A 9,254-nucleotide genomic window follows, 5' to 3' on the forward strand; every position below is an offset into this window, starting at 1 on the left:
CGTGGCTTGGCCTCCATTATCTTTCAGTGCAGGGTGATTGTATCCACAGAGCTCAGACGGAAGAGAATATGAGCTCTGACCCATGACTTTGTGCATGTCTCTTACTCACCAGGGCACTGCACCGCCTTGTAAACACATTCCTCCACACCACATGCAATCCTCTCTGACGCATGCCTTCCGTACCCTCTGCTTTTCCCAGTTGCATTAGGGTCGGAGCAACATAGGGCAGCATGGGCCTGGCATGTTGGGGAGACTCTGTGTCAATAACAGTTATGTGTTCCTTTCTTGGGAAAAATAAAAATTTTCCTCTCAAGAAAACTTTTTGCTTATTTCAAGCAAAAAGAAATAAGGATACAAAGTATCCTTGGAGGTCATCATCCATTTCTGGTTTAAAAAGCAGGACAGGTGCTTCTTGGCACAAAACCCTCAGTCCAAGGGTTGTTAAAGCTTGCGGACTTAAGCAGTCTGAAGTCCAGAATTTCACCGAGACACCTGTTGCCATCCAGGAAGCAGTGGCTGTGTCTCAGGGTTCACTGACCATTTGGCCGAGGTAGCTGGCTGTCTTCATAGTCATCCTGGTCGGGCCTGCTAGAGAGATGCCCAATCCCAGGCTGGAGGAAGCCCCGAGCCTTCCCAGAAGACCGCAAAGGCTAGGGGAACTCTTAAGAAATCCTGCCAGCTTGGATTGTAGTTTTAGTACTTTTATGACAAATTCCTGTAATGTTTATTAATTTTCCCAATTTTTCCCAGAAAAGCATATATCTCTGCCTCCCAGGGTTTGCAAGTAATGCTGACACATTTTTGTAGCAGCTGTCATTGAATGATACATTTCTTAGTTTTCATCATGAAGTTAGAATTCATTGAAGTGGGACATAGGAAGTATTTTTTTCTGTGGGTTTGAGACCATATTGGAAATAGATGAAATGGGTGGGGAATTGTTATTAATGATATTGAACTTGAGTTCTCCCAAATTTAACACATTATTTTTCTAGAAAGTTGCTCTGAGCTCTCTAAACACCAAATTTCTTTGTGCTCTTTCCATTTTGTCTCTCTTTTTAAAAACTAATCTGAAATATGAATTATTTCCACATTATTTTCTGTTTTTTAACTTTCTATTATATTACCAGCCTTTTCCAAAATTATTACCGGCATGATTTTTAATAGGCATATCATATAATATTCATGCTTTTGCCCTTTTGTTAGTCAATAAGGTTATTTTTAATAATGAAATATTATAAATATTGGAATAAGGATACTGTGGCCATCCTTATATAAAATGTTTTTCATTCTAAGTGTTTCTTTAGGGTTGATTTTTGGAATTGAAATCACTGGGTGAAGATATATTTTCCTTATAAAGTGTATTAAAGAAAAGTGGCAGAATAGGAAGGTGAAACCTATGTACCCGTCACTCAGCTTCAACTTAGGAGCAACTTGTTTCTCCTCCACCACCCCCTTCCCCCTCATCCAGGATATTTTGAAGTAGATCCCAGTCATCTGGCCATTCCATCCTAGAACTCATCTTTGGCTTCTTTCCCTGGTCCCACACAGATAATCCATCAGCATGTTCCACTGCTTTTATCTCCAGAAAATACCTTGACTGTGTCCATGGGTGCCACTCTAGTCCAGGCCACAATCATTTCTTTCCTGGACCATTTCAATTATCTCCTACTTGGTTTCCCTGCTCCTACCCTTGCCTACTTATCTTAAGGTAAAGATTTAATATTTCTAATAATGGTTTAAAAACTATTTCCTATAAAACTCATAATAAATTGACCTTGTCTAATTCTTCAAATTTTTGTTGAGCATATTCTTTTTTTTTTGTAAAGGATTGCAAAATGTGTCCAACCTGTTTTAAAGAGGTCATTCTAGGTGCAACAACAAGGAGAGGGATGGAAGAATATATATATCTAGATTATGAAAACAAAGAGATGAAAATATATTGCTAAAATCAGTAACTAAGTAATATCTAAAATTTGCATATCTGGAGGTCTTTAAAAATTTTATATATATATATATATATATATATATATATATATATATATATGTTCAAATAGTTTTGCCTGGAGACAGGTAAATTAAGTAACTTCCTAAAGTTTCTTCTAGTTAATAAATTCTTAAAGTCTATGATATTTCTTTTTTTAAAATCAGATTTTTATTGATTTCAGAGAGGAAGGGAGAGAGAGAGAAAGATAGAAACATAAATGATGAGAGAATCATTGATCAGCTGCCTCCTGCACATGCTACACTGGGGATGGAGCCTGCAATCCAGGCATGTACTCTGACTGGGAATTGAACCATGACCTCCTGTTCACAGGTCAGCGCTCAACCACTGAGACACACCAGCCAGACTGATATTTCTTGATGTAATTCAAATTTCCAGGTAAAAATTGAACAGTTTATTGCTTTTGAAGACACAATAAAGATAAGGCTAAGGTCAAGAAGATTTTGATTAAGTGAATGATGGTGATGCTTACCTAATTACTAAATACAATATGTAGATTTATACCTTGTCTGTCCTGTGGTTATTGAAGCCACTGTTGTTATGGAAAATGTAAGAGGACTGAGATGTGATGATTTATAGTGGTCTGTGGAAATTTGACTGTGCTGACTCCTTAAATTAGAAGACTCAGTTTCTATTACTTCAATATTTACACTTCAGACTATGTCAGACAGCTTTGAAGCATCACATCCAATATCTCTGTATCCACAGTCTGTATGGCAACCAACTCTATGCAGACTCCCTTTAACTTCATGCTGGTGCAGTGGGGCCCATGGCTACTTCATGGCCTCTCACCTCCTGCACACACCTACTTCGCAGGAAAGCCCACTCCAAGCCCATGCTTGGAAGAATAAAGGAGTCAATTCCTCGTGGATTGTTAGGCAAAATGTTTCTAATGCTTGATGTACCAAATGCTATCTTAAGAAGCACATTGCTCTCAGTGACCGCCAGTTCACCCCGGGAGAGGTAGGTTCGTATCATCTGAAAAGAATGTTCCTTACATAGAAAAGTAGGCCCATTAAGTTGTTCACTGCTTTGAAATATACAGTGTTTATCAAGCACATGGCACTTGGCTTCAAGCCTGGAGGCTATATATATCAAGCCCCCATCCCCTTTCCCGTGTGGAGATCTACCATCTTACTGTTGGCTAAGACTCTACTTCTGTCCGTAAGTTTCCTTAATAAACTCTTCAGTTCTGGAGTTTTCAGCCTGGGGAACTCAGGAGAAGGGCAAATCAATGCAGGACCCAGTGACTTAAGGACAATGTGAGGGAGTGAAGGGGGTGCTGTTAGCTTGCTCTAATATCAAGCACAACTGTATTATGTCTAGCCTGTGTTTCCCATGAGATTTCACCGTAAGTGCCAACTGGACGATACCAACCACCTATTTGTTCCCCTACAGCTAGGTTGCCTTTCTGTGATTTATTGACTCCTTCAAAGCTACACTCACTATTCATTTGAATTAGGTTTCATTTATGCCAGAATATTTAGGGTGGGACCACAGTACTCTGATTTTTTTCCAGGTTTCACCCTCTCCCAGAAGTAAGCAAGTGGTGTTTTTATTTCACATGTGGGAATAAACTGGTTCACAGGGAAGTTAAGAACCTTATCCAAGATGAGAAATTGAAGGGAATGGCAGAAAACTTTATAACATTCTCTAAGATGCAGAAACTATTCATTTGGACAATTACACTGTTTTGAAATCAAATATATTTGAAAGTTTTAAAATTCAAGCCGACTTTTGGTGAAGTCCTTAGAATTTATCTTCAATATATTTCTGTGGTTTCCCCCCACTTTTTTTCCAATGCCTGCATATCTATGATGTTTCAACCAAGTATCTCCTATCAAAACCTGGTCTAAGCAAAGGAGCTGAATCTATACCCGCATACAGAGAACATTTATTAATGTTTAAGGTATTTCTTCTCCCTAAAATGATGCATAAATGAATTTCTAATTGTGGAACTTGGGGACTACAAAAACTGGGATAGACTTGATTGGAAAAGCAAGGTGAAGAGTGGGGAAAGGAGTTTGGAAAAAATTTATTTCCTTGACTCCTGGAACTCCTGGAACAGATGAAGGTTCTACTTATGTGTCCTGTTGGTGGAATGTGCCTTGCAGTGGCTAGCAGGGTGTGCCAGGAAGAGTGCATCAGGAATAGTTATTCTACTTGCTCAGGCTTACATATATTTTTTAAATAGACTATTCTTTAGAGCAGTTTTAAGTTCACAGCAAAAATGAAGGGAAATTATTGAGAGTTCCGACGTATCACCTAACTGTCCCCATGCACAACCCCCTTGCTATGAACATCCTGCACCAGAATGGGACATTTGTTACAATTGAACCTACACTGACACATCATAAGCACCTGAAGTTTATAGTTTTTATTTGGATTCACTCTTGGTGTTGTGCATTCTATACATTTGGACAAATTTGTAATGACATGTAACCTTCATTATAATAGCACACAGAATAGTTTTATTGCCCTAAAAATCCTTTGAGCTCAACCTATTCATCCCCCCTCCTCTGAATCCTTGGCAATCAGTCATCTTTTTTTATGAAAAACTATTCTGTTTAATAGTGCACTTCATTTATGCTACAGGATGAGCAGGATAAGTTGGGAAAACATAATGAGGTCATCCCTTCAGCTGGTAAATTCAGGAGCTCCAACTTACCCCGGCAAGGAGCCCTGCCACCAGGCACAGGCCAGAGCCTTCCTTCTCTGGGCTTTGCACTTTGTTTGCATTCATACTCTGCTGTTGAAGTCAGAGGTGGGGTCAGGAGAAGTCTGGCTCCTGGGGCCAAATGTCACAGGTCATAGGTGACAGAGGGCAGGGCAAGCTGGCTGAGCAAGCTCCTTAAAAGTATCCTTAGTCACTCGGGTTTGAATTAAACAACTTTTTATCACAGGAGTGGTGAGAGGAAGAGGGAGAGAAGAGGAAAGAAAACAAAAACTAATTCTAAATGCTTTTGATCCATTTCCTCATGTTAGACTCACTGATTAGTTGTATTTCCCAATTAGTCCTGGGTTCTCCACCAAAATTGCCAGAATGCTTTCAGAAACTCCTCACCCCAAATCAAATAACAAATCCCTCATCACCCTATTTCCTTATCAAAACTTAAAGCTGGATTAGGAACAGTGACTTCCACATACAGCATCCTTTCCTCTTTCTTTTTTTTCTTTCTTTTTTAACAGCTTGTAGTTACTTCAACACATTTGAAATTCCGTTTCCCTTTCTTAGCAAGTAACAGGACCCAGAACATTCTTTCCACTGCCACCTGTGCTGACTATACTGACTCCAACTAGAGGAATCCTTAGAATTTTACTCCTTCTGTGCTTCCACCCCCACCTTGGTAAGAAAGGCTCCCTTGGTATGAGAACTCTGGTCTAGTGCAAACTCCCTTCCATAATGGAAGGTGATTGGTCCCAGAGCTTCCCTCTATTTCCAGCACTTAATCTGCTGCTTGCCTCCTAATTTTTTAAGGCTGGTATTGTTCCTAGGGAAACTGACCAGGTTGCTAATCACTGTGCCAGGATGATTTGCCCAATTATCCCCATTCTCTAAAGTGAAAGATTTGCATCAGAAGGGACACATCCTAAGTTGTTCATACTTTTATAGTTAGGGGGTCTTCAGACTCAGAGGAAGTGAGAAAATCAGGTGTGTGGCTCTCTTTCATGTAGACTCTCTGATATTTAATTCAGCAGTAACTCAGAGAGATCTTTTGCTCATTCCCATTACATTCAAAGGCTTCTCTCCAGTGTGAATTCTCTGATGGTGGACAAGAGCTGAACTATACCTAAAGGTTTTCCCACACTCATTAAGGCCTGAACTATAGCTAAACTTTCCTCCGCATTCCATACATTCATAGGGCTTCTCTCCAGTGTGGATTCTCTGGTAATGAATGAGGGTAGAGCTTCTACTGAAGGCTTTCCCACATTCATTACAAGCATACGGTTTTTCTCCAGTGTGGATTCTCTGATGATGAGTAAGGGTGGAGCTCCAGCTAAAGGTTTCCCCATACTCGTTACATTCATAAGGTTTCTTTCCAGTGTGGATCCTTCTATGTAGAATGAGAGAAGAGCTACAACTGAAGGTCTTCCCACAATCATTACATTCATAAGGTTTCTCTCCAGTGTGGATTCTCTGATGCTGAATCAGATGTGAGCTCTGGCTGAAAGCCTTCCCACATTCCCTACATTCACAGGGTTTTCCCCCAGTGTGAATTCTCTGATGTTGAATAAGGTCTGAAGTTTGATTAAAGCCCTTGCTACATTCATCACACTTATGGGGTCTGTCTCCCACAGGAAGTCTCTGATGTGAAATAAGGTTGGAACTCACAGTAAAGCTGTTCCCCAAATCATTATATTTCTCACTTCTCTCTATCATGGGGGTTAGCTTTTCTTCAACTGTCACTTGACCAAAATCTTGTATCTTCCTATGCAGTTTTTCTCCAGAAGAGTTCCCCAGCTGTCTCTTGAGACTGACTACTTTTTCATAGGCTTCTCCAAACTTAAGACCCTGAGAAATATCCTTTTGGAATCTTCCCAATAGCACCCCATCTGATTCTGTATCTTCAGAAATTTCTTGGTCATGCTCAGTTCTGGTCTCACCATCCAATGAGAATACATTCCCATAATTCTCCAGTATACATCTCTATAGAGATCCCTTTGAGCAGGCTCCAAACTCTCCACTCCTTCCAGATAAATTATACAGCCACATCCTCAAATGTCACCAACTCCTGAGACTTGGCCTTTAGGAGTGCAGCTACCAGCATCTCAACCCCCAGTCTGTCCTTGTTGGAAAATGTGGGAACTTTGAGGAAGGAAGACCACTCTCAAGCAGGGACTGAGGTTCCTGAGATGCATGATCAGCCTGAGTTTCCATGGGTAAGGCCAGAAGCTCCTGTCTCTTGTCTCCTATTTGCAGACTCAGTAGGAAATAGGATTTCTGAATGAGATAGAGGGAGCACTGCTGTATTCTTTCCCACCTTCTTTGTAGTTATCTCTCGGCAGCAATTACTGGGAGCTCTTGGAGATTCTGACTTTAGTTGATGCCAATGCCTGGAGGCAGGGACGGAAAACTTGGGGGGTCCAGACACGGACCAGGCCCCACTGAACACTGTCACAGACCCCCACACCAGGGACAGAACAAAGAACCAATCAGTCATATTTTAACTGTCTCCATAGTTTTGTCTTTTCCAGAATGTCATATAGTTGGAATCATACAGTATGTAACCTTTTCAGACTGGTTACTCTCACTTGTAAGAACATTTAAGGTTTTACCTTGCAACTCCCTAATAACATATGATGCAGAGCATCTTTTTATATGATTGTTAGCCATCAGTATCTTTTCTTTGGTGAGATATCTGTTCAAGACTTTTGTCCATGTTTTAAATTGGACATATACCTTTTCTTACTATATAAGTTTGAGAGTTTTTTTATATTTTGGATAGTAATCATTTATCAGATATCTTTTGCAAATATATTCTCCCAGTCTGTGGCTTGTCTTTTCATTCTCTTGAGGCTCATGCTTCTACATATGAAAAATAGTGGGTTTTTTTTTCATGTTCATTTACTTCCTGGTTCCTGAGCAGCAGCCAACAAAGTTGAGGTGATATGAAAAGAACATTATGTTCTGGTATCCATGAAGTATGCATATCCCAAGATACACAGTTTATTTCTTGTCCATTTTCAGCTGCGGTATGCCATATATCTCACCACTAACAGCTTATACAGATGGATCAAGGAATGGAATATGTGGCCTCTGGGATGGAGGTTACCCCTAGGGATTTCTGTTATATATTCCTTAGAACTTCAGGATGTTATTGCTCTTGGAAGTTTCAGATTTCAAATTTGTGTAAATGTATTGTCTACAGGACCATCCCTGTTTCAAGGGCTACTTATCAATAAAATAAATTAATTCCTCTAGTACACAGTGATCACCCCCAACTTCCCTCCCCTGCCAGCCTGGTTGCCCCTAACTGCCCTCCCCTGCAGGCCTGGTTGCCCCCAACTGCCCTCCCCTGCTGGCCATCTTGTGGCTGTGGGTGCCACCATCTTTGAGGGCATGGTTGCCCCCAACTGCCCTCCCCTGCTGGCCATCTTGTGGCTGTGGGTGCCACCATCTTTGAGGGCACCAACTGCCCTCCCCTGCTGGCCATCTTGTGGCTGTGGGTGCTGCCATCTTTGAGGGTGTGGCAGTCAATTAGCATATTCCCTCCTTATGGGCTGTGGGCACCGCCATCTTTGTGACAGTGTGAGGGTCAATTAGCATATTCCCTTTTTATTAGATAGGATAATTTGGGGTTAAATTTTGCCAAATGGTTTTTCTGCATCTTTTGAGATGATCATATGGGGATTCTCTTTTAACGTGATAATATGGTGAGTTACATTGACTTTTAAATGTTAAACCAACCTTATACTCTGGAATAAATTCCATTTGTTCATGTTTCATTTTTCTTTCTATATATTTCTTGGTTTAATTTGCTAAAATTTTGTTTAAGATTATTGCCCCCATATTTTTAAAGGATATGGACCTGCCTTTTCTTTTCTTTTTAATATATTTTATTGATTTTTTTACAGAGAGGAAGGGAGAGGAATAGAAAGTTAGAAACATCGATGAGAGAGAAACATCGATCAGCTGCCTCCTGCACACCCCCTGCTGGTGATGTGCCCTCAACCAAGGTACATGCCCTTGACCGGAATCAAACCTGGGACCCTTCACTCCGCAGGCTGACGCTCTATCCACTGAGCCAAACCGGTTAGGGCCCTTTTCTTTTCTTTTAATGTCTTTGTCTGGTTTTGTATCAGGAGGATGATGAGCTCATGAAATGAATAGGGAATTGTTTGTTTCTCTTCTACTTTCTGAATGAGTTTTTACAGGATTGTTAATATTTATTTTATAAATGTTTGATAAAATATATCTGTGAAGCTATTTGTACTTGGTGTTTTCTTTGTGGAAATATTTTAAATTATGAATTTAATTTCTTTAATTGCTATGAAGTCTCTTCAACTTTTCTATTATTTTTATATCAGTTTGGTAATTTATGCATTTCAAGAAAAGCTTCCATTTAATTTACATTGCCAAATCTAAGGGGAATAAATTTATTCATAATATTTTCTTAACCTTTTAATGTCTATAGGGTTTTTAATAAGGTTCACTCTTTTATTCCTGATATTGGTGATTTGAGCTTCCTCTACTTTTATCTTGAGCAGTGTAGAACTCGTGTTATCCATAGCAGGCTTTTAGGAATGTAAA

The 9,254-nt window shown here is 40.0% G+C and overlaps 1 pseudogene; it reads right to left on the bottom strand.

Annotated features, from left to right (window-relative positions):
* Positions 1-5,669: 5,669 nt before the first annotated feature.
* On the bottom strand, positions 5,670-6,973 carry LOC102432180 (annotated as a pseudogene).
* Positions 6,974-9,254: the final 2,281 nt, after the last annotated feature.

Source organism: Myotis lucifugus, unplaced genomic scaffold (assembly GCF_000147115.1).
Source record: "Myotis lucifugus unplaced genomic scaffold, Myoluc2.0 scaffold_23, whole genome shotgun sequence".
NCBI lineage: Eukaryota > Metazoa > Chordata > Mammalia > Chiroptera > Vespertilionidae > Myotis > Myotis lucifugus.